A 26,184-nucleotide genomic window follows, 5' to 3' on the forward strand; every position below is an offset into this window, starting at 1 on the left:
TTTCAGATTGGTCCTCTTTTATGATATTTATGTCCTTTTTCATGCTGTTGTATTTCTCACTAAGTTCCTTGAGCACCTTATAACCATTACTTTGAATTCTATATCTGATAAATTGCTTGCCTCCATTTCATTTAGCTCTTTTTCTTGAGATTTCTCCTGTTCTTTCATTTGGGGCCTGTTTCTTTGTCTCCCCATTTTGGCTGCCTTTTTATGTTTGTCTTTATGTATTAGATAGATCTGCTATGATAGCCAATTTCATGGGGGTGGCCTTACATAGTGGGTGTCCTGTGGGACACAGTGGTGCAGTTTTCTGATCACCTGAGCTAGGTGCTCCAGGAATGTCCCTTATGTGGGTTATATGGGCCTTCCTGTTGTAACTGAGTCTTGATGGCTATTGGCCCATTTGTGTGTGGGATCGACCTTCTGGCTGGCTGACTGTGAGGCTTAAACCCAACCATGGTATGTGAGCTGAACACCCAAAGTGGAATTCACTTCAGCAGAGTTTGGTGCCTGCCAAGATCTTCCTTTGGATATGCTACTTGTGAAGCTTATTGGATTCTGCTCTGATATTGTCTGAATTTGGCCACTGGGTGTGTTGGTTCTGGGACACTTAGGAGGGACTCTGGTGCAAGCCAATGTCAGATGCTGTCTGTACCTGCTACAAGCAGTCCACAGTTTGTGGCTGCCTCTGCTGGGCTTGGTTGCATTTGGGAAGAACCAAGCAGCACACCTAACCTAACACACCAGGTTTGGGAGCAGCTCTGCAAAGGTCCCAAGACACTCCAAGATCTGCCTCTTGCTGCCTCTGGCTGCCTCTGGCTGCCAGCTGCCTGTTAGTTTCTGTTACTAAAAGAGCCTCTGATGGAATTGGGAGGGTGAGGCTGGTGGATCTCCCCTGAGGGGAGGTGCTGGTCAGGCTTCAGGGAAGGAACTGGGTGTGGTCTTCACCACAGAGCCACACAACTCAAGTCTGACCTAAAATTTGTCCAGGCCTCTGCAGGGCAGAGCTGCTAGGAGTCAGGCAGCTGGGGTCTCTGTTGTTTGGAGGCTGATTCTACCAGATGCCAGGATGGTGGTTCTGTTGGATCTCCCATGAGAGGAAACTGACAGTCAGGTTCTTAGGAAAGTGGGGAGCCACAACTCAGTCACTGACATCCTCTGAGTCTGCCCAGACCTCTAGAACCTGGGCAAGACAGCTGACTCCTCAGGAGGGCCTAAGCTCTTTAGAGTGGGGTGAGAGGGAATTCAGATAGTGGGGCTATTGCTTTCTCCCAGGCTGATGCCACAGAGAAGGGAGTGCTCCACCCAGGAAAGATGGTGACTGCAATATAGAAAAATTACTCAGCACAGGGATCTTGGTCCCTCTAGGTTTGTCCCCAGAGCCACAAACCCAATACTCTCCTCACGCAACGCTAGTGTGCTTTGTCCACCCCATGCTGGGACCCAGGGTGAATGGTGGAGAGCCATTTAGGGTGAAGGGCCAACAAAATTTTGTGTGCTGGCCCTTTAAGAGGGTGCCTGCGTCTCCAGTGGACTCCTTTCACTTTCTGGTGGATAGAAATCCTGCTGCTTTTCATAGCCAGATGTTATGTGGATACCTCTTCCTGGCTCTGGTACTCTGGGCTGGGAAGGCTAGCTTGGGGTTTAGGCCCCACACCTCTCAGGATATCCCCTGCAGCTCAGATACTCCTCTGGAATCTCAGCTGCTGCTCATAGAGCAGAACCAGCCTTTTTCAAATCTCCACTCTTCCTATCAGTCTCAATGTAACTTCTTCTGTAAATACTTGGTTATAAGATTCCTCTTCATCTAGTCTTCAGTTGGCTACTCAGGATGATTGTTGTTTAATTTAGTTGTAATTCCAGTTTTGTCCTGGGGGAGGTAAGTGAAGCTCCCACCTACACTGTCACCATCTTGAAGAAGAAAAAAATAATGGCTCATAAGCCTTTTGGATGGCAGTGGATGATTTGGTTATTTGTTCTTTTCATTTCATGTGTTGAAGCAATCGTTATATCAAAGACATTTGACAGAAGAGAGGGTCTACCAGTCCGGTTCTGCTAGATGCAGCAGTTCTTAGAAGTTACTAATTCAGTTTCCTCTGGAACTTGCTGTGCTATTTCTGTGTTAGCGTGGGACAAAATCAGGTGCAAGAAGCCTCTTCCAGTCATTTGCCACATTGAGCATGATTAAAGCTGTAATTAGAATAACATATTATCTGGGCTTCCCACCATGTCCATCTTTTCTTCCACTGCTCCCAGAGGAGGTTAAGAAAAAGTTTATTGCCCATGGCATTCTTCTCATACTTTATAGTTCCTCAGCAGCTCTCACCTAGTTCACATGTGATTTTCTGATTTGTTGAGGTCTTGACAATCAGAAGAGCCTAAATAGAAAGATGATCATAGAAGCACACATACAACTGCTTAGAGAGAGGGAAGGTGATGAGCTGATTAAAACTGAGAATTTGCAGTGATAAAAAACTAATAAAAGGCACAGATTCAAAAAGTGGCTATTTGGAGGTCAGCAGATGGAAAATGCATGAAAGGAGCAGAAAACTAGGCTGTAGAAGGAAGTCCTTCTAGGACAGTGGTTTTTAAATCTATCTCAGGGAACACTGCAGCTCTGTGAGTGGTTACTAGCAGTCCCATAAACAACAAAAAATAGCTGTAGCAAGAATCACAGAGGCCCTATGAGCAAAAATGTTATTTTTATTTTCCACAATTAAAGGCAACTTGGCTCATGAATCTTCATTTCCATCTGGTGCCAGGAAAAAAAATCTTGCCTGTTCAGAATTGTTTAGACTCCACTGGTTCAAGACCCAGCCTCCTTAGGGCAATATCACAATCTATTCAAAATTCTTTCCTTTCCAAATGCCTTCTTCCTCTGGATGGTAACTAGAGTTCTTTGTGGTTGGTGGAAGAGAAGGGCATAGTCAAGGCTTAAGCCTTGTGCTGTCTGGCATCCAGGGAAGGGTTATGTTCATAGGTCATTCTCTGGATTTACTGACTTCAGCTGATATCACCATTGTCCCTAATATCACCATTGCCCTATAGTCCTCAACTATAGGAGCTCCCCTTGGCCTTCTCAGCCCCTTTGCAACCCCTTTGAAAATTTGGGCACTCTGAGTACTCTGGGATGCGCTCAGACTCCAGCAGTTCTGTTGTCAGCACTGTGCCTTTGCATGGGCCATGCTGGACACAGGGCTTTTGTATGACATTGGTGGTGTCTAAGACTACATCCCGGAAGCCCAGCAATGCTCCTCCCTTCCAAGATTCCCATTATTCCTCCCTCTCAGGAGAAGGCCAGTGTTTCTCTTATTTGGTGGTGATGAAAAATGAGGGAACTATGCCACATCTCAGACACCTTCTGGGGTCAATAAACACTAGTCATCTCCCCTCTGCTTTTTTCCTCATCCATTGGTCAACTCTGCTCCTTTGAGTAGGAAAAGCAATACCTGTACATCAGCATACATTTTTCTGAAGTCAATAGTTTATGATATAAAGTCGAAGCTCAAAGTTCTTCAACACCTGGCTTTGGGGAATTCAAGGAAACAAGCACAGCAATGTTTCCTCTTTAAAGTTTTCAAGCCAGTGTTCATGTTTATAACAAACAATCCTTCAAAATGTTCTGCTACATAGACCACAGGAAATGTTTTATTTTTCAGGTCGTCAGATCAGGTGGTACTTGTCAATGTGATTTTATTTCTTTTTTTCTTAATGGTTAAAATCTGTAATTTATTTATTTATTTTAAAATTTGTATTGTTATTCAATTACAGTTGTATGCCTTTTCTCCCCATCCCTCCACCCCTCCCCAGCTGAACCCACCTCCCTCCCCCACTTCCACCCTCCCCCTTGGTTTTGTCCATGTGTCCTTTATAGTAGTTCCTGTAATCCCCTCTTCCCACTGTCCCCACCCCACTCCCCCCTGGCTATTGTTAGATTGTTCTTAACTTCAATGTCTCTGGTTATATTTTGTTTGCTTTTTTCTTCTATTGATTATGTTCCAGTTAAAGGTGAGATCATATGGTATTTGTCCCTCACCACCTGGCTTATTTCACTTAGCATAATGCTCTCCAGTTTCATCCATGCTGTTGCAAAGGGTATAAGCTCCTTCTTTCTCTCTGCTGCGTAGAATTCCATTGTGTAAATATACTATAGTTTTTGGATCCACTCGTTTGCTGATGGGCACTTCGGTTGCTTCCAGTACTTGGCTATTGTAAATTGTGCTGCTATGAACATTGGGGTGCACAGGTTCTTTTGGATTGGTGTTTCAGGATTCTTAGGGTATAATCCCAGCAGCAGAATTGCTGGGTCAAAGGGCAGTTCCATTTTTAGTTTTCTGAGGAAATTCCATACTGTTTTCCACAGTGGCCTCACCAGTCTGCATTCCCACCAACAGTGCACTAGGGTTCCCTTTTCTCCACATCCTCTCCAACATTTGTTTGTGGATTTGGTTATGCTGGCCACTCTGACTGGTGTGAGATGGTACCTCATTGTGGTTTTAATTTGCATCTCTCTGATGGCTAGTGATGCTGAGCATCTTTTCATATGTCTCTGGGCCCTCTGTATGTCTTCCTTGGAGAAGTGTCTGTTCAAGTCCTTTGCCCATTTTTTAATTGGGTAGTTTGTCTTCCTGGAGTGGAGTTGTGTGAGTTCTTTATATATTTTGGAGATCAGGCCCTTGTCTGAGGTATTATTAGCAAATATGTTTTCCCATACTGTTGGTTCTTTTTGTAATTTGGTGCTGTTTTCTTTAGCCATGCAGAAGCTTTTTATTTTGATGAGGTCAATGTGATTTTATTTCATGTACATTATTAGGTTTCCTCCCCAAAAGGGTTCCATGATCTGAGCAGCTTGTCAGATGAGAGATAAACTGAAAATCCTTAGGGAACACGGTCTCTCTTAAGGAATGTAGTCCTAGGGATGGCAGACAATCAGGTCTTCCACTTGATTAGAGTTTCAGAGGTGGGAGAGTAGTGAGGAAGACACACTCCAGAAGGTGTCCCAAGGCTGTGGAAACTCTTTCTGTTTCTTGTAAGTTTTTAGCAAACACATCTGTCACCATCTTCATGAAGTGGTGTGTTTTACGCAGAAGCACACACTTGCATTCAGAGCATTTGTGCAGTGCTGGAAACACAGCAGAGAGTGATATAGGAGTGACAGTATGCCCCTCATGAAACCTCCAACACAGAGGGTGGAGCAAGGCAGGTGGACACCTGTGTTACCTAGGAAAGGAAACAAAGGGAGGAGAGAGGGAAAGTGGTCAGCATGGCTGAGTAAGCGAGGAGGTAAATTCGAGGTCTCAAATAGAACAGTGGTAGAATGTGAGAAGGGGAGGTCTTCATATCCTGTTTCTATATCTGGGAGTGTTTGAGAGTCCTACTTGAATCTAGGGGCCCAAATGTTTAGCGGGGCATTTGGGGTAGGGGTAGGTGGTAGGTGTCAGAATGAAAAGAAAAATGAAAGTATAATTTCAACATTATCACACAAATCAATTTTACTTTCTACTTGTAAACTTTTCAAAAACCTTCATTACATAAATGGTAAGACCAATGTATGTTCATCATCATATGGCTTCCAGGCTAGTTCTGCAACATGGAGCCAGGCTCACCTGTTTCAGGGTTCACTGACTGCAACTTGGACACACATGCTGAGGTAGCTTCAGGTGGAGGGTTCTGAGTAAGGGTATCACTAGGGAGCTTATAGGAACAGTTGTTCACAACCCTGGCTGGACTGTGGAATCTCCTGGGAGCTTCACGAACACTGATGTGTGTGCCTCAGTCCCAGAGATTCTGAAAAGACTGATCTGGACATTGGTGGTCCAGATCTCCCTGGTGCTTCCAATGTGTAATCAAGGTTGTGAGAACCAGCATTCTAAGAAGGGATACTAAGAGATGATACTTCTGATGAATTATGATAATATTGTATTATAATATAATATGATAGTATATTATGGCTTCAGATTTGAGCCTGTTCCCCTGAGAAAGAGCAACCATACAAGCTCTGGAATCAGATTTTTAAAACATGGGAAACTGTCATTATGCCAGGCTACACAGCAGTGTTAGGGCTGATGAATTACTGCTGCTTGTTCCTTTACATTTTTCTCCAGCCCAGAATTTCTGGGGCAGCCAAGGTTAAACTCAATTCTTGAGTTTCTGATGGGGATATCAAGGCGTGGGGTAGGAAAGCAAGACCCTGCCCAGCCTGGAAAGGATACAGGAAGGGAAGGTGTACTGTGTTAGGAAGGAAGCAATCATTTACTCAGTGCCTCCTGGGAAGATGGCCCAGTAAGCCCTCAGAACAAGCGGGGCTCCAGTCACTTGCTGGAGTGGCCTGAAAAGAGCAGGTTTCAGGCTCTGCCAAGACTCCAGCCCTTCCTGCTCTGCATGGAGTTTTTAGGTGTGACCTTGGCCATCCTTTGCATTTCTCTGAGTAAGAACTTCCTTTGCAAAATGAGTCAGTGGGAGTAAGTGGGTTTTAAGCTTAAGAGAATACCCGGTCTGGCAGAGAAGACTGGTATGAAGACTGTGCCACCTGCAAGTTGCTTTTTCATATGGAATATACTCATAACAATAAAAGTATCAAGTGTGTGTAATAACTGTTTGCACAGGTTTACATTAGTTGCTCATTAAATCTCTCCAATCGCTCCGTGAGATGGGAGCTGTTAGGATCCCTTTTCACAGAAGAGGGAACGGAGTTACAAAGAAGTTAGTGACCTATCCAAGTTCACAAAGCGCTGGGGACAGGCTCTCCCTCAGGCTCCGGGAACAAAAGTGTGAGTTTTTCCCTTCGGCCCGGACTCCGGTCCAGGGGCCTCTCAGTTCGGTGGCAGCCCCATTGCGATTGTCTAGGTGAGAAGTCCCAACTCTCTTTGATGGGGGGCACAGTCGCTGCCCTCCAGGCTGTGGTTTGGGAAAGCGCAAGCAGCCCCCCACGGTCCCGGCAACCGGAGGGGTGCGGGGATGCCTGTGGGGCGGTGGCCGGAAGGGGTCGGTCAGGGGGTGTGGCACCAGGCCACCTCACTGGCTGTCCGCGGTCTGGCGGGGCCTTGCAGTCTCCGCCTTCCGCCCGCCCCCGCGCCTGCGGAGTTGGAACCGTAGTCGGGCCCTGCAGTCCCGGTGGGCAGGTTGAGGTCAGCTCGTCCCCTCTGCCGGGAATCTGCCCGGAACTGGCGCGGCGGCCGCTGGAGGAGGGGTGGGTGCCGGTCGGCGCCTCCGGGAACGGCGGGAATGTGACTGCCCTGCGCTGTGTCCGGAGCACCCTCTCTCTGCTCTCAGGGTGCCCAGCAGGGCCGGCCGCGACTCAGCGCGCCCCACGAGGCTTGCTCAGGTAGGAAGCTGGCTGGGCGGGGGTCGCAGGTGGAGGACAGTTTGTGGCTTCGCTGAGTCACCTTTCCTTTCTGAAGTGTGGGGAAAGCGTCCTCTTACCCTTGGTCTTCAATTTGTATCAGTGGGGTTCTTCTTTGTTTCTATTCCTGTCTGAAGCAGGATAAAGGTTCAGATCCCTTTTGGGGGAGGGGACTTGCCGATCTTTCTGGAATATTGTTGTAGGTATCTATGTGAGGGGCGTGTGTGTGTGTGTGTATAAAAACTGCTTCCAGGCGTTGTAATCCGGCCAAGTTCAACTGGTTTAGGAGTGTCCCTCTTAGGGGTACAGGAGTTTACCTCTGAAGCGTTTTTAGGATCAGAATGATCAGGCTCCTTAACAAAATGAGGGATGAATGCCCTGACCACAGTGGGGTAGGGTAACTTGTGCATCTTCCAGATCAAGGATGATGCTGGGTGATATAGCTATAGACACCAAGAAGACTTTCATTATTCACAACAGGCGTGTCCAGCACTAAATTTTATAAGGCCCTTTACACTTGTTGCTCTTTAATCCTTCAAACAGTTTTGTGAGAGAGGTGCTGTTAACAGGAGAATGGGCACCCAGGAGAGAGAGAATTCTGAACTTCAAACACCATGCCCTCTACTTTATGGCAGAATGCTTCCCAGTTGTTCCTGTTTACCAGGCTTTTTCCTCTGTTCAGCTGGGAGGGAGGAATGCTGCCAGCAGGGTATGCAGATTCCTGCCGGGGACAGTTGTCCGCAGAGTTTCCTAGATTCAGGGGATGCTGGTCAGATGGGCATGTTCCAGTGGTTTTAGCTCCAGAGCTTAGAAACCGAGTAAGGGCCACTGATGCCATGGAGAAAAGATAAGCTGAGATGCATCCAACATGGAATGTGATGTCTGGGTCACCTGGCTTGGTGCCAAGCTTCTGGAAGGTGCTTGCTGGAGTGTACAAAATGGGAGACCCCTCTGTGCTTATTGATGAACTGAGGAAAGGCAGGAGTGGTGCTATGGAATTTGATTACCCTCCCCCTCTCCCAATTGACTATGCAGATATGGGATGGGGATTTGATGGGAGCAAGGATGTGGACCCCTGGTCTGTTTCCTGTCTCATTTGGCTCACTGACATTCGGCTCTGTGTGAAGATCACCTGGACCTGTCCACCTTTGGGTCACCTCCATGTGGTCCCAAAAAGGATAACTGACTGGCATTCTCACATAACCAAACACTCCATTTATAGTAGGCTTTACTGAGCCTGGTATGGCACAATATGGCAACAAGTCTGTCTTTATGGCTTTGAGACAAGTACCATCTTTTGAGTAATTCCTTTATTATTAGTGAAACACTTCTTAGTATTAGAATCATTTATTTATTTAACCAATGCTTATTGAATGTCTGCTATATGCCAGATACTGTTTGAAGTGCTGAAGATAGAGCAGTGACTAACATAGGTGAAAATCATACCCTCTAACAGACATGAGTGCTCTGGGTTAAGTCACAGGACATATGCAGTTGCTCTGCATAAGGGGGTGCTAAGAAGTTTTCCCCTTTGAACAGGTTGTGGGTATACTAGAGGTTCACAGGCAGGATACTACTCAGCATCTCCAGTGGAGAGAGCAAGAAGACAATGGACAGATAGCTCCTTGATTCCCTAAAAAAACAAGAGGGATATTGAGACAGACTGTGGCTTGGCTGTACACCTAGGCCAGGACAGATGGGAAACCTGTGGCTGGGATGTACCAGGGGGAGTTGGGTTACCACCTGGAAGCAGGTAGAGATGTTGAGAGAATGTCCCATTTTCAAAGTGGCAAAACTAGATAATTGCTGTGAAACTGCCATAGCTTTGTGGGTATGGAGGTACAGAGATTTTATTATTATGCTACATGACAAACCTACTGTGTACTTGTGGCTTTCCAGAACAAAAGTCATCGGGGTGCACTGTGACTTCCTGGCCATAGCCCAGCCCCATGTTTCCCATCTGTTGCTATCCACAGGTGCTTGGTATATGTTTTCCTCTCTTTGAGGCTATCAGGTGGGCTGACAGGACCTGCAATGTCAGCAGCTTTGTTTCCCCTACTGACTGCAGGCTGTGGCCAAAATGAGCTGCTGCAGCCTCCTGGACATGCCAAGCACGTGGGAGCATGCAGAGGGGCTCTGGCACCAGAATGATCCTACCAAGTATGAAAGGGGCTGTGGTTACTCAAGGCCCCTGGTCACCCACATGCCTTTGGATTCTACACTGTCTCCTCTTTTCATGCACGTGGTGGAATAATGGAGACAATTTTTTTATTCCCACCTGTTCTGGGAGGGATTTAAGAAATGTCATAAATGGATGGAACTAGAGAGCATAATGCTAAGTGAAATGAGCCAGGCAGTGAAAGACAAATACCATATGATTTGACCTATAAGTGGAACCTAATCAACAAAACAAACAAGCAAGTAAAATATAACCAGAGACACAAATAAAGAACAAACTGACAGTAACCAGAGGGGAGGGGAGAGGGCAATAATGGGGAAAGAAAGGGGAGGGTTATCAAGGAACATGCATAAAGGACCCATGGACAAGGCCAAAGGGGGGAAGGAGTGAGGGTGGGGGTTGGGGGTGGGTGGGGCAGGGGAAAGTGGTGGTGGGAAAATGGAGACAACTGTACTTGAACAACAATAAAAATAAATAAATAAATAAATAAATAAATAAATAAATACAATGAAAACCAAATCAAGAGTAGAGACCAAATGGAAACAAAGGGTAGAGATAAAGCAGAGCCTGAGTCTAGGAATGAATACAGTAGTCCACAGTTTTACTCTTCATGGTTTCAATTACCCATAATCACCCACAGTCTGAAAATATTAAACGCAAATTTCCAGAAATAAATTTTAAGTTTTAAATTGTGCACTGTTCTGAGAAGCATGATAAATCTCTCACCATCCCACTCACTGGGCTGTGAATCATCCCTTTGTCCAGTGTCTCCATGCTTTATATACTCCATGCCCATTAGTCATAGTCACTTATCAGATTGACTGTCATAGTATTGCAGTGCTTGTGTTCAGTTCATCCTGATTTTACTTATTAATTGCCTAAAGCTCAAGAGTAGTGGTGCTGGCAATTTGGGTATGTCAAAGAGAAGCCATAAATTGCTTCCTTTAGGTTAAAAGGTATGTATGTAGAGTAAAAAACATACTGTAGAAGAGGTTTAGTATCATCCACGGTTTCAGACATCCACTGCGGACCTTGGAAAGTATCCCTCATGGATAAGGGAGGACTACTGTAAAGTGTAAACCTCACTGACTGAACTATGTATGTTGCCAAGTGGGGCTACAAATGAGGAGACGAACCTGGTGCTCCGATCCTGTCTATCTTGGCACTCTGGGAAATGCCAGGGCTGGATCACAGAGGAAACAGATTAACATCTCCAGGGGTGTGCCCAGGCGCTGGTATTTTTAAAGCCCCCAAAAGGTTCTAACATGTACCCAAGGTTGACAACACCAATACACATTCTTGTAGGCAGTGGGAGACAGGAATCGTGGCTGGGTACAGTTGTGGTGTTTTCAAGATAGAAAAGAAGTACTCAGGAGAAGTGAAAGCATTCCTGGTACAGAGAAGCCAGAATTTTCTCCTGAAGGTCCCCTTTTGAAAACAAGTTTGAGTCTGCCTCCTGGAATGACTCCCAGTGAAAGTAGAGTTTGGTAACTGCATTTCAGCTAGAAGCAGGGTGCTAATGTGGGGGGAGGGGGCTGTCGAGGTCCCCTGGGCCCTGCACATGTGACTTCCCAAACTGGAGAATTTGTGATCCTTGAAAATGCAGCCACTGATTCTTGACCAGGAGTTAAATTAAGAGTTAGATGCTGTCACTTTAGTTTAGTGCTGTGCACCTTGTTCAAAACCCAATACCCCCTTTTAATGCAAATATTTTAAAACACCATTGTAAAAATTCTGAAGTAATGTAATAAAACTTAACTACAATATATAATTAATATAATAGCTAGACGTAAAAAGTATATAGAAGTAATTTGTATTGAAATTGTGTATTTTGGTGTGTGGATGCTTGGGCTGAGCCAAGCTAGAACCGCACGAGATCACCAGGTGCTCTGTGTTGACTGATTGTAGGATGGCCACAGTTGCAGTGTGAAATAGATGAGTCCTGGTTGAGATCCAGATACCACTGAATGATTAATGACTCTTGGTCAAAGTCTTAATGGTATTCAAAGACCAGTGTCTCAATTTTCACAGTGCATTTTTGAAAGGTCAGTTTGTATGAAAAGTGTGCCAACAATACAGGGGTGGGCAAAAGTAGATTTACAGTTCATATGGCAAATACAGTTATTAATTAATAATACAAGATTGAACTCCGTGTTTCATGTACTCACAACTATAAACCTACTTTTGACCTACCCTGCATATATTTTATATAAGTGTAGGATGGAGTGAGCTGCTGGGCTCAAAAATGATAAATGATGTTTTCCATTGGCATGAGTGTCTGTGCGATGCCTGGAGTCATTCAGGATGAGGGACAAGTCTTTACTGGGCAAAACTGCCTTTCCGTTGTTCTAGAAATGTAGCATCCCTGGCTTTCAGCACCAAATGCATTGTTGTGATGACTCTTCCCTACAATTTCCAAAATGCTTTCTCAGGGGCCATACTGGCCCTTTGAGAACCAGTGCTTTCCTCACATCACTTGCTAGGAAGTGAGTAAAGCACTAACCAACATGTGTGCCTTTAAGAAGCAGGGTATGGATAGGGTGTAAGCTAGTCCAGGGTGACTCATGTTCATTGTCAAAGTATCATGAAAATAATGATGGAAATGAAAACAGTGGGGGTCAGGTGCAATGGGGGTGACAACTAAGGCTCACAAGGTAACTTTAGGGGGGCTGTAAATGGTTTATATCTTGAAAAATATTCCTGGTGTATACAGTTGTCACAGTAAATGGAATTGTGCACTTGAGATTTGTTGTGTGTTTACTGTATGCATATTTTACCTTAATAGAAAACCCACAGAAATGAAAACAATAAAAAGGTTTTTTTGGAGGATGCCTAGGTTTTTGAGATTACCTTAGATCTACTGTTCTCACCTGATGGAGGGCAGTGCTTGGGGGAAATTCTGACAGTCAACTGTTTGACAAGTCTTCTATAGCAGGGACCTTGAGTGGAGTTGTGTGGAGGGAACAAAGGAAGCTGTAAAGGGCAAGGCAGAACATTGAAAAAAGGACTGGAAACCAGAGACCAGAACTGTTCTTGTCTCTCAGTCCAGTTCCTGTTGGCCAGGGGCCCTAGGAGGTATCAAGGGGCAAAATGGGGACCTTGTTGAACTCCAGCCTCGTAGTTAAGAGGCTTGAGTGTGCCTATTCCTCTCTGTATCCCTCTTGTGACAGTAATCCTCTCCCTCTGAGCTTCATTTTCCCCTGTGCACTTGAAGCCCATGTGAGACCACCCATCTGGTGGCTTCATGCCTTCTAATACCTGAATAACTTAGATCTCATGGAAGCACTAAAAGCTCTGTGGCTATCTTTGCTTTGTCTTAATATCCTTATGCATACGATCCTTTGATGACTAACAAACACTCTTTCCCTCATTTGTACAGGTAAATGGTCACATCAATCTACTGTGAGCCAAGCTTTGGGATCCATCTGCTGTTGGAAGATTGCCAAGCTCTCAGTATTTCTTGGGATTTCAGGATTTCTGAGATATTGAATGTTTCTCTTGCTTCTGTCTTGGAGTAGTTTTGTTTGCTCATATTTCTGTAAAGTTATTTCTGCGGGGAAAATCAGTGAGAGCTGGTGAATACACAGTTGGATTTTAGGATGTCTGTGTGGTGGAGTGTATGTTGCTCATCTCTGCAGAATGGAAACAGCCATGTCACATTTGGAAACTCCTCTAGGGTCACTTCAATGTTCTCCTTCCCTCTTTTCCATTCTGGAAGCCTCCTCAGTAGTTAGGGTTAGGTGTCCTGTCTGTCTGACCTCATGGATGTGAGTTTGTGGGACCCTGGTGCTAACATTTCTCACAATTGAGACAAATAGAGATGACTGAGTGTTGACAGAAGGCAGTGCTTCTCAGATTTTCCCACCAAAGCACTCCTCTTGGGAAATGAAGAATAAATGCTCAGCTGAGTACCTCACTTTAAGAGCTGTTTCTTTGATGGTTTATGTTTTATCTCTTGGAGACTTTTCTTTTCACTTCAAAATATAGCCAATATATCACTCAATATAAAAGTGATAACTCTCCCCAGAAAATCTTTGGGTAAAGACACAGACTCTGAGTTCTCTGGCTACCTATAATTTCTCCTTGGAGATAAGTACAGAATTCTCAAATGTTTTCTTCAAGAACTTTATAAGTAAGTTTCTTTATGCCTACTCTTTAAAACTGATATTTTGGTTTTAACAATATTGGAGACTGTTTAATAGCTGTTTCAATCCTTGTAACAGGTGAAGGTCATAATTTTGGGTATTGTTTTAATGCCATAACCTATTCTCCATACATGTTTCCACTGATTCTTAATGGAAAATGGAGGTTGTGACATTTCATAAGCTAAAGAACCTGCTTCAGTCCTTGCTTCAGGGACTCATCCACAGTTACTTCTCAGTTACAGTCAATCAGTGGGAGCCTAATTTTCTGAACATTTCTTCATCATGCCAACTATACATATATGCACATGCTAATTAATGTTTGAGATGTGAAGCTTATTGAACTATGCTGTGTATTTATTTTTGAGGCACTCAGTGTAAAGAGTGAGTTGGTATAAGGTGGAGTATGGAAATTACCATTAGGATTTCCTTTTTAGTTGCAGAGGTTGGACTCTGCTGCTTCTGGCTCCTGGAAGAAGGAGGAGTCACCTACTATTGTGTCTCTCTTCTTGGGTTTCTACAGAGGTTTGGCTGCTTCACCTTCCCTCAGACCAATGTATGAGAGGTTCCACCCAGGCCCCGGAGGGTCCTGCCCTGCTCTTTAGCCAGTTGCATGCCTTGGCATGCCAGGAGTCTGAAGGTAAAGAGCAGGTGCCCACTTGGAACCCACCGGCACCTCCCTCTTGACCATGACCCATGGACACAGAGGGACAGCTGGAATTCCCTGCTCAAAGAGCCTGGACTCTGATTTTAGGACCTCTGCAGGCCTCTGTCCTGGGCCATCCCTCATGGAATCCACTGTCTGTGTGCCTCTCTGATATGCGGAGTGGGCAGGGCCTTTTTGGGGTGATGGATGTGGACATGTGGATTTGGATGTCTACCTCTGCATGCTCGAGACTACTCATTATGTGGGATGTAGCTGGAGGCAGGCTGAGGCATCAGGCTTGGGGGTCAATGTAGGTAGAAACAGCATGGGACACTGCTGTGTGCAGATGCATTGTGGAACAGTACAGCCTGTGCTCACTCGGACACTGCCCCCAGTGCCAGGTGTCTCTGTTGCCACTGGCCCCACACTTGTGCTACCTGTTCACACATCCACAGGATGTTGGGGGTATGTCTGATGTGTGCCACTCTGTCCCATGCCTGGCTTCTGTCTTGGAAGGCAAGATTCACAATGTGGGGGAAATTCCTCAGGCATAAGAAGGAAGTTCCTCAAGGTTGTTGGAAATTCCTCAAGAATAAGAAAGAGAGAATAGGTGCCATATAGTCGCAAGGAGGAACAAATGCCCCATCCCCCTGCACTGGGGCCCTGGGGTCTTGAGGAAGCTGCCTGGGTTCTTGTTACACTACTCTGTTCCCCAGCGGTCACTTTTCATGTGTATGCACCGAGTATTGAGTTTCTTGAAGAGTAACAGGACAGTGCTATAGATAAAGTCAGTCCTTCCTGGAAGCGGGGGCTTCTTTTGGGGGCCAGTTTGTTCATTGTTAATTCTTTTTTTTTTAAAAATTTTTATTGTTATTCAATTACAGTTGTATGCCTTTTCTCCCCTTCCCTCCCCCCCACCACAGCTGAACCCACCTCCCTCCCCCACCCCCACCATCCCCCCCCCCGATTTTGTCCATGTGTCCTTTATAATAGCTCCTGCAATCCCCTCTTCCCACTGTCCCCACCCCACTCCCCCCGGCCACTGCTCGACTGTTCCAACCTCAATGTCTCTGGTTGTATTTTGTTTGCTTTTTTCTTTTGTTGATTATGTTCCATTTAAAGGTGAGATCATATGGTATTTGTCCCTCACCGCCTGGCTTATTTCACTTAACATAATGTTCTCCAGTTCCACCCATGCTGTTGCAAAGGGTATAAGCTCCTTCTTTCTCTCTGCTGCGTAGAATTCCATTGTGTAAATATACCATAGTTTTTGGATCCACTCGTTTGCTGATGGGCACTTGGGTTGCGTCCAGTACTTGGCTATTGTGAATTGTGCTGCCACGAACATTGGGGTGCACAGGTTCTTTTGGATTGGTGTTTCAGGATTCTTAGGGTATAATCCCAGCAGCAGAATTGCTGGGTCAAAGGGCAGTTCCATTTTTAGTTTTCTGAGGAAATTCCATACTGTTTTCCACAGTGGCCTCACCAGTCTGCATTCCCACCAACAGTGCACGAGGGTTCCCTTTTCTCCACATCCTCTCCAACATTTGTTTGTGGATTTGGTTATGCTGGCCACTCTGACTGGTGTGAGATGGTACCTCATTGTGGTTTTAATTTGCATCTCTCTGATGGCTAGTGATGCTGAGCATCTTTTCATATGTCTCTGGGCCCTCTGTATGTCTTCCTTGGAGAAGTGTCTGTTCAAGTCCTTTGCCCATTTTTTAATTGGGTAGTTTGTCTTCCTGGAGTGGAGTTGTGTGAGTTCTTTATATATTTTGGAGATCAGGCCCTTGTCTGAGGTATCATTGGCAAATATGTTTTCCCATTCTGTTGGTTCTCTTTGTGATTTGGTGCTGTTTTCTTTAGCCATGCAGAAGCTTTTTATTTTGATGAGGTCCCATTTGTTTATTCTTTCCTATATGTCCCTTGCTTTAGGGGACATGTCTGTGAGGATGTTGCTGCGTGGAATGTCTGAGATTTTCCTGCCAATGTTTTCCTCGAGGACTTTTATGGTGTTACAACTTATATTTAAGTCTTTTATCCATCTTTTTTTTTTTTTATTTTGTGTATGGCATAAGTTGGTGATCGAGTTTCATTTTTTTTCACGTAGCTGTCCAGATCTCCCAACACCATCTGTTGAAGAGGCTGTTTTTGCTCCATTTTATGCTCCTGCCTCCTTTGTCAAATATTAATTGACCGTAAAGCCTTGGGTTTATTTCTGGGCTCTCTGTTCTGTTCCATTGGTCTATGTGCCTGTTTTTATGCCAGTACCAGGCTGTTTTGATTACAGTGGCCTTGTAATACAGCTTGATATCAGGTATTGTGATCCCTCCTGCTTTGTTCTTCTTCCTCAAAATTGCTGCAGCTATTCGGGGTTGTTTATGTTTCCATATAAATTTTTGAAATGTTTGTTCTATATCTGTGAAATATGTCATGGGTACTCTAATAGGGATTGCATTGAAAGTATAAATTGCTTTGGGTAATATGGCCATTTTGATGATGTTAATTCTTCCAATCCATGAACATGGTACATGCTTCCATTTGTTTGTGTCTTCCTAATTTCTTTCTTCAATGTTGTGTAGTTTCCTGAGTACAGGTCTTTTACCTCCTTGGTTAGGTTTATTCCTAGGTACTTTATTTTTCTTGTTGCTATATCAAATGGGAATTTTTTCCTGATTTCTGTTTCTGCAGTTTCATTGTTGGTGTACAGGAATGCTTTTGATTTCTGAGTCTTGACTTTTTATCCAGCTGTTTTGCCAAATTCATTTATTAGGTCAAGTAGTTTTTTGGTGGAGTCTATAGGATTTTCCATGTACACTATCATGTCATCTGCAAACAGTGACAGTTTCATTTCCTCCTTTCCAATTTGGATGCCTTTTATTGCTTTTTCTTGTCTGATTGCTGTGGCTAGGACTTCCAATACTATGTTGAATAGAAGTGGTGACAGCAGACATCCTTGTCTTGTTCCTGATCTTTGTGGGAAAGCTCTAAGTTTTTGTCCATTGAGTATGATGTTGACTGTAGGTCTCTCATATACGGCCTTCATTCATTATGTTGAGGAATGCTCCGTCTATTCCCACTTTGCTGAGTGTTTTTATCAGAAATGGGTACTGTACCTTATCAAATGCTTTTTTTTCTGCATCTATTGATATGATCATGTGATTTTTGTCTTTGCAGTTATTGATGTGATGTATTATGTTTATTGATTTACGAATATTGTGCCATCCTTGCATCCCTGGGATGAATCCCACTTGGTCATGGTGGATGATCTTTATAATGTATTGGTGGATGCGGTTTGCCAATATTTTGTTGAGAATTTTAGCGTCTATGTTCATCAAAGATATTGGCCTGAAGTTTTCTTTCTTCATTGTGTCTTTGTCTGGTTTTGGGATTAGGATGATGCTGGCTTCATAAAAAGAGTTTGGGAGTCTTCCATCAGTTTGGATTTTTTCGAATAATCTGTGAAGGATAGGGGTTAGCTCTTCCTTAAATGCTTTGTAGAATTCTCCTGTAAAACAATCTGGTCCAGGGCTTTTGTGTGTTGGGAGTTTTTTGATGACTGCTTCAATTTCGTCTGCTCTTATTGGTCTGTTCAGGTTTTCCACTTCTTCTTCATTCAGTTTTGGAAGATTATATTTTTCTAGAAATGTGTCCATTTTACCTAGGTTTTCACATTTCTTGGAATATACTTCTTCGTAGTAATTTCTTACAATTCTTTGTATTTCTGTGGTATTAGTTGTACTCTCTCCTCTTTCATTTCTAATTGTGTTTATTTGGATCCTCTCTCTTTTTTTTCTTGATGAGGCTATTTAAAGGCTTGTTGATTTTATTTATCTTTTCAAAGAACCAGCTCCTGGATTCATTGATCCTTAGAATTGTGCTTTTAGTCTCTATGTCATTTAACTCTGGTCTGATCTTGGTTATTTCCTTCCTTCTGCTTGCTCTGGGCTGTCTTTGTTGTTGTTCCTCGAGTTCTTGTAGGTGTAGGGTTAGGTTGTTTGTTTGAAATGTTTCTATCTTTTTAAGGTAGGCCTGTATTGCTGTGAACTTCGCTCTCAGGACTGCCTTTGCTGTGTCCCATAAGTTTGGGGATGTTGTGATTTCATTTTCATTTGTTTCCAGAAAGTTTTTGATTTCTTCCCTAATCTCGTTCTTGACCCACTCATTGTTTAATAGCATGCTATTCAGTGTCCATGATTTTGAGTGTTTTGGGCTTTTTCCTTTGGGGTTGGTTTCTAGTTTCAGTCCCTTGTGGTCAGAGAAAATGCTTGATATGATTTCAATTTTCTTGAATTTGTTGAGGCTTGCTTTGTGTGCTATCATGTGGTCTATCTTTGAAAAAGTTCCATGGACACTTGAGAAGAATGTGTATTTTGCTTCTTTGGGATGAAAAGCTCTATATATATCAGTGAAGTCCATTTCCTCTAGGGTATTGTTAAATGACACAATATCATTGTTGATATTTTGTTTGGAAGACCTGTCCATTTTTGATAGTGGGGTGTTAAAGTCCCCTACTATAATTGGGTTGCTGTCAATATCTTTCTTGAAATCCTCCAAGATTTTCTTAATGAATTTGGGTGCTCCTATGTTGGGTGCATATATATTTACAATGTTTATGTCTTCTTGCTGGATTCTTCCTTGGAGTATTATGAAGTGACCTTCTGGGTCTCTCTTTATGGCCCTTCTTTGGAAGTCTATTTTGTCTGATATGAGTATTGCTACCCCTACTTTTTTTTCCTGTCCGTTTGCTTGGAAAATTTGTTTCCAGCCCTTCACTTCCAGTCTGTGTAAGTCGTTTGTCCTGAGATGGGTCTCTTGTAGGCAGCATATGTGTTGGTCATGTTTTCTTATCCATTCAGCTATTGTATGTCTTTTGATTGGAGCAGTTAATCCATTTACGTTTAAGGTTATTATTGATAGGTACTTATTCATTGCCTTTTTTCCTACCTGTGTTCCTCTCTCTTTCTCTTTTCCTTCCTTTCCTTAAAGCAGTCCCTTTAGCATGTCTTGCAGAGCTGGTTTGGTGGAAGTGTATTCTTTTAGACTTCTTTTGTCTGGGAAACTCTTTATTTGGCCTTCTATGTTGATTGAGAGTCTTGCTGGGTAAAGTAGCCTTGGTTGGAGGCCTCTGGTTCTCATTATTTGGAGTATTTTTTGCCATTCTCTTCTGGCTTGGAGCGTTTCCATTGAGAAGTCAGTTGCTAACCTTTTTGGGGCTCCTTGTACGTTACTTCCTTTTTGTCCCTTGCTGCCTTTAAGATCCTCTCTTTGTCTTGACATTAGCCATGTTAATTATGATGTGTCTTGCAGTGGGTCTCTCTGGGCTCCTCTTGCTTGGGACTCTCTGTGTTTCCTGGATTTGGGTGACTTTTTCCCTCTTCAGATTAGGGAAATTTTCCATCATGATGTTTTCAAACAGGTTTTCTATCCCTTGCTCTTCTTCTTCTCCTTCTGGTATTCCTATTATACAAATATTGTTACATTTCATGTTGTCCTGCATTTCCCTTATTGCGTCTTCATTCTTTCTGAGCCTCTTTTCCTTTTCTTGCTCTTTCTGGGTGTTTTTTCTACTTTGTCCTCCAGCTCGCTGATCCGATCTTCTGCTTCATCAAGTCTGCTTTTCATTCTTTCTACTGTGTTCTTCAATTCAGAAATTGTATTCTTCATTTCCTCTCGGCCCTTGTTGATAGTTTCTATTTCCTTTTTCATGTTGATATAGTTTGCAGTGAGTTCATTGTAGTTTCCCTGTAGTTTCTGGTAGTTCTCTTTGAGCTCAGAGAGCTCAGTGAGCTTCCTGATAACCATTGCTTTGAACTCAGTATCTGATAGTTGACTTGCCTCTTTTTCATTTAGCATTCCTTCTGAGGCTTCCTCCTTTCCTTTCATTTGGGAATTGTTTCTTTGTCTTCCCATTGTTTGTGAGACTCTTCTTGGTAGCCTCTGCTTCTTAAATTGCTCTATTCTGACTCCCTGGATTTATGGTATGAACTTCTATGGTAGAATGCCAGTGGGATTCAGTGGTGCTGTCCCCTTAATCTCCTGTGCTCACTGGTCTTGAGCTGATGTTTATGGGTGTACCACGGTCTAACTCTGGTCTTTTCAGCACTCCAGGTTTTCTTGTCTCACCTGTGGGGAAAAGAGAAAGGGGGGAAGAAAAAAAAAAGAAGGAAGGAGGGGAAAAAGGAAATAGAAAAGGAAAGGAAGGAAGGAAGAGGGAATAAAGAAAGATCGGAGGCAAGATAAGAAGGAATTTTAACAAAAATTAAAACATAGGAATAAATAAAAGTAGGCAGGAAGAAGGCATAAAAAAGGTAAAGGATGGGAGGAAGAAGGAATGAAAAAAAAAAAGAAAGGAAGAAGGAATTCAGGGGGAAAGGAGGAAAGGGGGAAAAAAAAAAAGTCTTCTGCTGGCTTTAAACCGGTCAGGTTAGTTCTGCTGGTGTCCTGTCTGTGGATCGGGAGGGGGTGCTTGGAAGGATTGGTTTCACTTTTCTCCCTTCCTGGGCCACACTCTTCGCTGTTGTTCAGCCTGCAGTCTCCGCCAGCCCTGCAGCTCCCCTCTGCTGGGTGTTCTGCCTTTGTCCTAGAGAGCCAGTAGGCCCTGCATGGCTCTGTGTGCAGGTGTTAGGTAGGCGTTGTAGGTGTGGTCCCTGGCAGGCAGCCAGGCAGTTGATCAGCCAATCCAGCGGCTTTGGGCTTGAGTCTCTTGGGTGGGCGGGGCCGCCCTGGGACTGAGTCAGCAGCCCTGGGATCCGCCGTTTTGGGCCTGTGGGTGGAGCATCTAGCCTCTGCTCCAGATGCTCACCCACCTGAGGTTTCAGGTATGGGCGCCCCTGCGGGGTTTCACGTGTGGGCCCCCAGTTCGCTAATCTGCGTGCGCGCAACCAGGCTTCAGGTGAGCGCAGGGGCTGCTTATCCCACATTCACAGTCCAGGGGTGGAGCAGGGAGGGATGCCAGGGGCCGTGACTGCTGCCGAGAGTTCTCTAACTAGCCCCTGAGTGCCTCTATTTTCTTTTTCTTTTTGAGAAATTCTTCCTATTCAAGCCCCCCTGGTCCAAACAAGCACCTGGCTGCTCACAGCTCAGCCTGGCCCTCTCCCAAGAATCCTGCAGCAGCCCCTGCGCCTGGGCTGGGGCTTCTGCTGCCCCTGTCCCTGTGCGGGTCCAGGGTCCGGGTCCCGGGTCCCGGGTCCCGGTGACCTTATTGTCCTTAAGCACTCTTCTTACCGTCAGATCTTTCAATGTCCTCTATCTTTGGTCTCTAATCTTCATATATGCTGGAATACTGTTGGCTGTTCGCTCTGCTCCTCAGATCAGCTAGGTATTTCCCTGGCGTTGAGGGGAAGTGGACTCTGCTCCCACCTATGTTGCCGCCATCTTTCCATCAATCATCATTGTTAATTTTTATACCTAATCTCTGCTTTTGTAAATTAGTTCATGCTGAAATTTCTCATTCTGGGTCTAGTAGGAAATTGTCTCAAACCTGCATTTTCATTTTATCTTTAATAAACAAGTAGCTTTGTAGGTAATTTCAATGTACCAAATAGTCATATTGTCATATACTGATGTTTGATAATATGTCGTAATTACCCAAAAGTAATGGGAACTATACTTGGGAAGTTCATAAAATCCAGTTTTTTCATGGGATTGTCACAGAAAGCTGCGCTTCCTGTTTCCACACCTGATATCTTGCATTGAATGGACCAGACTGCTGGAGGTGGGGGTCACTGGCCCAAGGTGACTGCTCTGGGCTGGGTATCAGTACCTCTGTGCATCACCTCACATGTGCGTGTCAGCTGGAAGCTGCTCTAGAGAGGGTGTTAGGGAATCCAGGAAATGTCATAGGTAACATAGGTATTACTACACTTCAGGTAGGAAGGCAGAGCAGTATGTTAGTGCTGGTTAATTTCTGGTTAATTTTATGGAGGGGTTAATCTTTTAATTGCTTTTCTTTAATTGTTTTATGTGGAAGGAAGATTCATCCCCAAAGTCACACAGTGAAATAATTCTGTGACTTTTTATTATTTTCAATATTTTCTTTTTCTAAATTATATTTTATTGATTATGCTATTACAGTTGTCCTAATTTTTCCCCCTTTGCACTTCTCCATCCAGTACCCCCCACTCCCTCAGGAAATCCCCCCACCAACTGTTCATGTCCATGGGACATGCATGTAATTTTTTTGGCTTCTCCATTTCTTATACTGTACTTTACATCCCCGTGGCTATTCTGAGACTACCTATTTGTACTTCTTAATCTGCTCACCTCTTCACCCATTCCTCCACATCCCCCTCCCATCTGGAAACCAAAAAAACACTCTCCGTATCCATGATTCTGTCTTTTTTGTTCTTCTTGATTGCTTAGTTTGTTTTTTTGATTCAGTTGTTGATAGATATGTCTTTTTTGCCATTTTATTGTTCATAGTTTTTTTTTAAAGATTTTATTTCTTTATTTTTAGAGAGAGGGGAAGGGAGAGAGAGAGGGAGAGCAACATTAGTGTGTGGTTGCCTGGTGCATACTCCCAACTGGGGACCTGGCCAGCCACCCAGGCAGGTACCCTGACTGGGAATTGAACCAGCGACCCTTTGGTTCGCAGGCCGGCACTCAATCCACTGAGCCACACCAGCCAGGGCTGTTCATAGTTTTGATCTTTTTCTTTTCCTTAAATAAATCCCTTTGACATTTCATGTACTAATGGTTTGGTGATGATGAACTCTTTTAGTTTTTTCTTGTCAGGGAAGCTCTTTATCTGCCATTCAATTCTAAATGATAGCTTTACTGAGTAGAGCAATGTTGGCTGTAGGTAGGTTCCTGCTTTTCATGACTTTGAATATTTCTTGCCAATCCCTTCTAGCCTGTAAAGTTTCTTATGAGGAATTAGCTAACAGTTTTATGGAAACTCCCCTTTACAGAACTAACTTCTTTTCTCTTGCTGCTTTTAAGATTCTCTCTTTATGTTTAACCTTTGTCATTTTAATTATGATGTGTCTTGGAATGGGCCTCTTTGCATCCACCTTGTTTGGGACTCTCTCTGCTTCCTGGACTTGTATGTTTATTTCCTTCACCAAATTAAGGAAGTTTCTTCCATTACTTTTTCAAATAGATTTCTAATTTCTTGCTCTTTCTCTTCTGCTGGCACCCCTATGTTGCAAATATTGGACCTCTTGAAGTTGCCCCAGAAACTGCTTATACTATCCTCGTTATTTGGATTCTGTTTTCTTCTTGTTGTTCTGATTGGTTGTTTTTTGCTTCCTTATGTTCTAGATCATTGATTTGATTCTCGGCTTCATCTACTCCACTGTTGTTTCCCTGTAACTTGTTCTTTATTTCAATTAGTGTAACCTTTGTTTTTCACTGGATCTTATTTGTGCTGTTGAGGTCCTCACTAAGTTCCTTGAGAATCCTTATAATCAGTGTTTTGAAGTCTGTATCTCAGAGATTGCTTATCTCCATTTTGTTTAGCTCTTCTGGAGATTTGATCTGTTCTTTCATTTAGGCCATGCTTCTTTGTCTCCTCATTTTGGCAGCTTCCCTGTGTTTGTTTCTATGTATCAGGTAGAGCTACTATGACTCTGTGTCTTGGTAGTGTGGCCTAATGTAGTAGGTGTCCTATAGGGAACAGTGGCACAGCCTCCACTATCACCCAAGCTGGGTACTCGAGGTGCACCCTCCATGTGGGCTGAGTACACCTTTCTCTTGTAGTGGAGCCTTGGTTGCTGTTGGCAGATGAATGGGAGGGATTTACCTAGGCCGGTCAGCTGCAAGGATTGGCTGTGACCACTTACCCCAACCTCCGCCCTCTGTAGAGGATCAGCTGTTCAGGGTCAGGGTGGTGGTGCTCTGATGTGGTCTGTAGCTATCCACTGGGTTTGTTGGCCCTGGGGTTTCCTGTGTGGTGCAGGCCAAAGTCTGTCCTCATTGTGTCTTGCCTGGGGCCACCCTGCCTGAATTAAAAGCAATCTGAGATGGATGCTACTTATGCTGGGTTTAGAGATTCCCAGGCAAAGTCAAGGCTGGCTAATCTAGGCTGACTGCTGCTAGTACTGAGCCTGGGATTCACTGAGGCCAGCTGTTACTTGTTTGAGAAGATTTAGGAAGTTGTGTAGCAAGAGTGAAGACCAACCATTCATATGGAAAAGCAGCTTGGGTGGGCCCATAAATTGGGTGGGGTGGAGTCTCTAGGGATCTCCAAGGTGGGTCAAACAGTGTTTGCCAGGTCAATGGAATCTCAGACAGGCACAGCCTGCTGGCTCAGTGGTTGGAAGGCCCAGAAAAGGGACAATGCCCTCTACTCACCTTGATGCCAGACACCTCAGCCTTCCCCTACATTCCACTGGTGCCCCTTAAGCCACCACCCTGGCACCAGAGCCCAGAGGGAGTGAGTCTGAGTAGGTGAGTCCATGCGTGGGTCCTTTAAGAGGAACTGCTTGGGGCTGGGGCAGTTTCTTCCATCAGCTCAATCCTTGCGGGGTTTTCCAGCCAGAAGCTGTGGGGGCTTACCTTCCTGGTATTGGAACCCAGGGCTGGCGGACCTGGTGTAGGGACCCCTCTCTCCTGAGATAACCCTCCCAAATTTTTATCCACTACACATATGGGGGACCAGCCTGTTCAGTGTCTGCTCTCTTCCTACCAGTCTGGATGGATGTGATTTCCTTAATTCTGGAGTTGTCAGACTTCCATTCAGCTTGATTTCTGATGGTTTTGAGTGATCGTTGTTCTATGTTTCAGATGTAATTTTGATGTGGTTGTACGAAGAGGTGAGCCAAGTCTGCATATGACAACTTCTTGATCAGAAGTCCCTATTATCATTGATATTTTCTAAAATAATATTTTGAATTTTACTATAAACCAATTTCAAAAATCATGGTGGACTTTGCAAAGTCACCTCTGAAGAGTGGAGGTTTTACTTACCCACTGTTCCTTCTGGCATTGATAGCTTCTGTCTCTAGTTCTGCTCTTCCCTAGCCTTTTGGCGATGAGCCCTTTGTCTAACTTCTTTGGTTTTCTACCTTCTCCAGAATGATTCCTGGCCATCTCTGGATTCCAGTAATGGCTCCCTTTGCTTTTCTGTTTTCTGACTTACACTTGGTACCCATAGTTCATCCTTTACCCCCTTGATTCTAGGCCAGGTTTTTGTCCTTATATCTAATGCAAAGGTGGTAGGTGGTTTCCCTTCCTCCTTTTCCCTTCCTTCTTTCCTTTTCTTCACGACTATTTATTTTGCTCTTACCATATGCAAGATGTATTAGGATGGGGCTTTCTTCGTAGGAGTGTGGGAAAGGAGAAGTGCTGCCCTTTACCTTTCCCTTCTGGCCCAGGTAGGGAAGGCTGGCAAGCAGGGGAGGCACCCATTGCAGTCAGAAGGAGAAACTGTGTGACTTGGCATTCCTGGCAGTGGAGGAAGGCATTTTACAGGGGTCCCTAGGAGAGGCTTCTGATCAGAATCTGCTTAGAGCTGGAGAGAGTCACAGAAGAAGCTGGCCAGCTAGGATGGGTAGAATGAAACAACAGTCCTGAGAAGCAGCATGGAGGTCTTGTAGAGGCAGAATGGCACAGTGTATACATACGGGCAAGTGGCAGAGCTTAGAAGGCCCCCAGAAGTTGGAAGATGGAGGGTGGCGAATAGAAGAAGAGCAGGGTGGCGTGGCCTCATCCCAGGAAGTCAGATAGGAGGGAGGTGGTGGGTAAGGCCAAGAGGGAGACAGAGGGCCCTTTGCATTGAGGGACTCTGAGCTGGTGGTGGCCCAGCAGTGTGTCTCAGAGGAACAATGAGCAGATGAGGAAGCTGGCAGTGTTGTTTAGCAGTAGACAGGAAGCGGAGGAAGGGAGTACAAAGTTTCTTGTGAAGAGGAAGAGGAAAAGTGAAATGTTTAGG

General features: G+C 44.4%; 1 protein-coding gene across 5 annotated transcripts in view; it reads left to right on the forward strand.

Moving 5' to 3' along the window:
• The first annotated feature begins 7,067 nt into the window (after nt 1-7,067).
• The window catches only part of IL1R1 (interleukin 1 receptor type 1), a 62,504-nt gene continuing 43,387 nt past the window's right edge, over nt 7,068-26,184 (forward strand). For all 5 annotated transcript variants that reach the window (XM_045204739.2, XM_045204741.2, XM_024571795.3 and 2 more), the window contains exon 1: nt 7,068-7,324. The gene's annotated coding sequence lies outside the window, so the exon portion shown is untranslated. The remainder of the gene's footprint in view (nt 7,325-26,184) is intronic.

Source organism: Desmodus rotundus, chromosome 5, assembly GCF_022682495.2.
Source record: "Desmodus rotundus isolate HL8 chromosome 5, HLdesRot8A.1, whole genome shotgun sequence".
Classification (NCBI taxonomy): domain Eukaryota; kingdom Metazoa; phylum Chordata; class Mammalia; order Chiroptera; family Phyllostomidae; genus Desmodus; species Desmodus rotundus.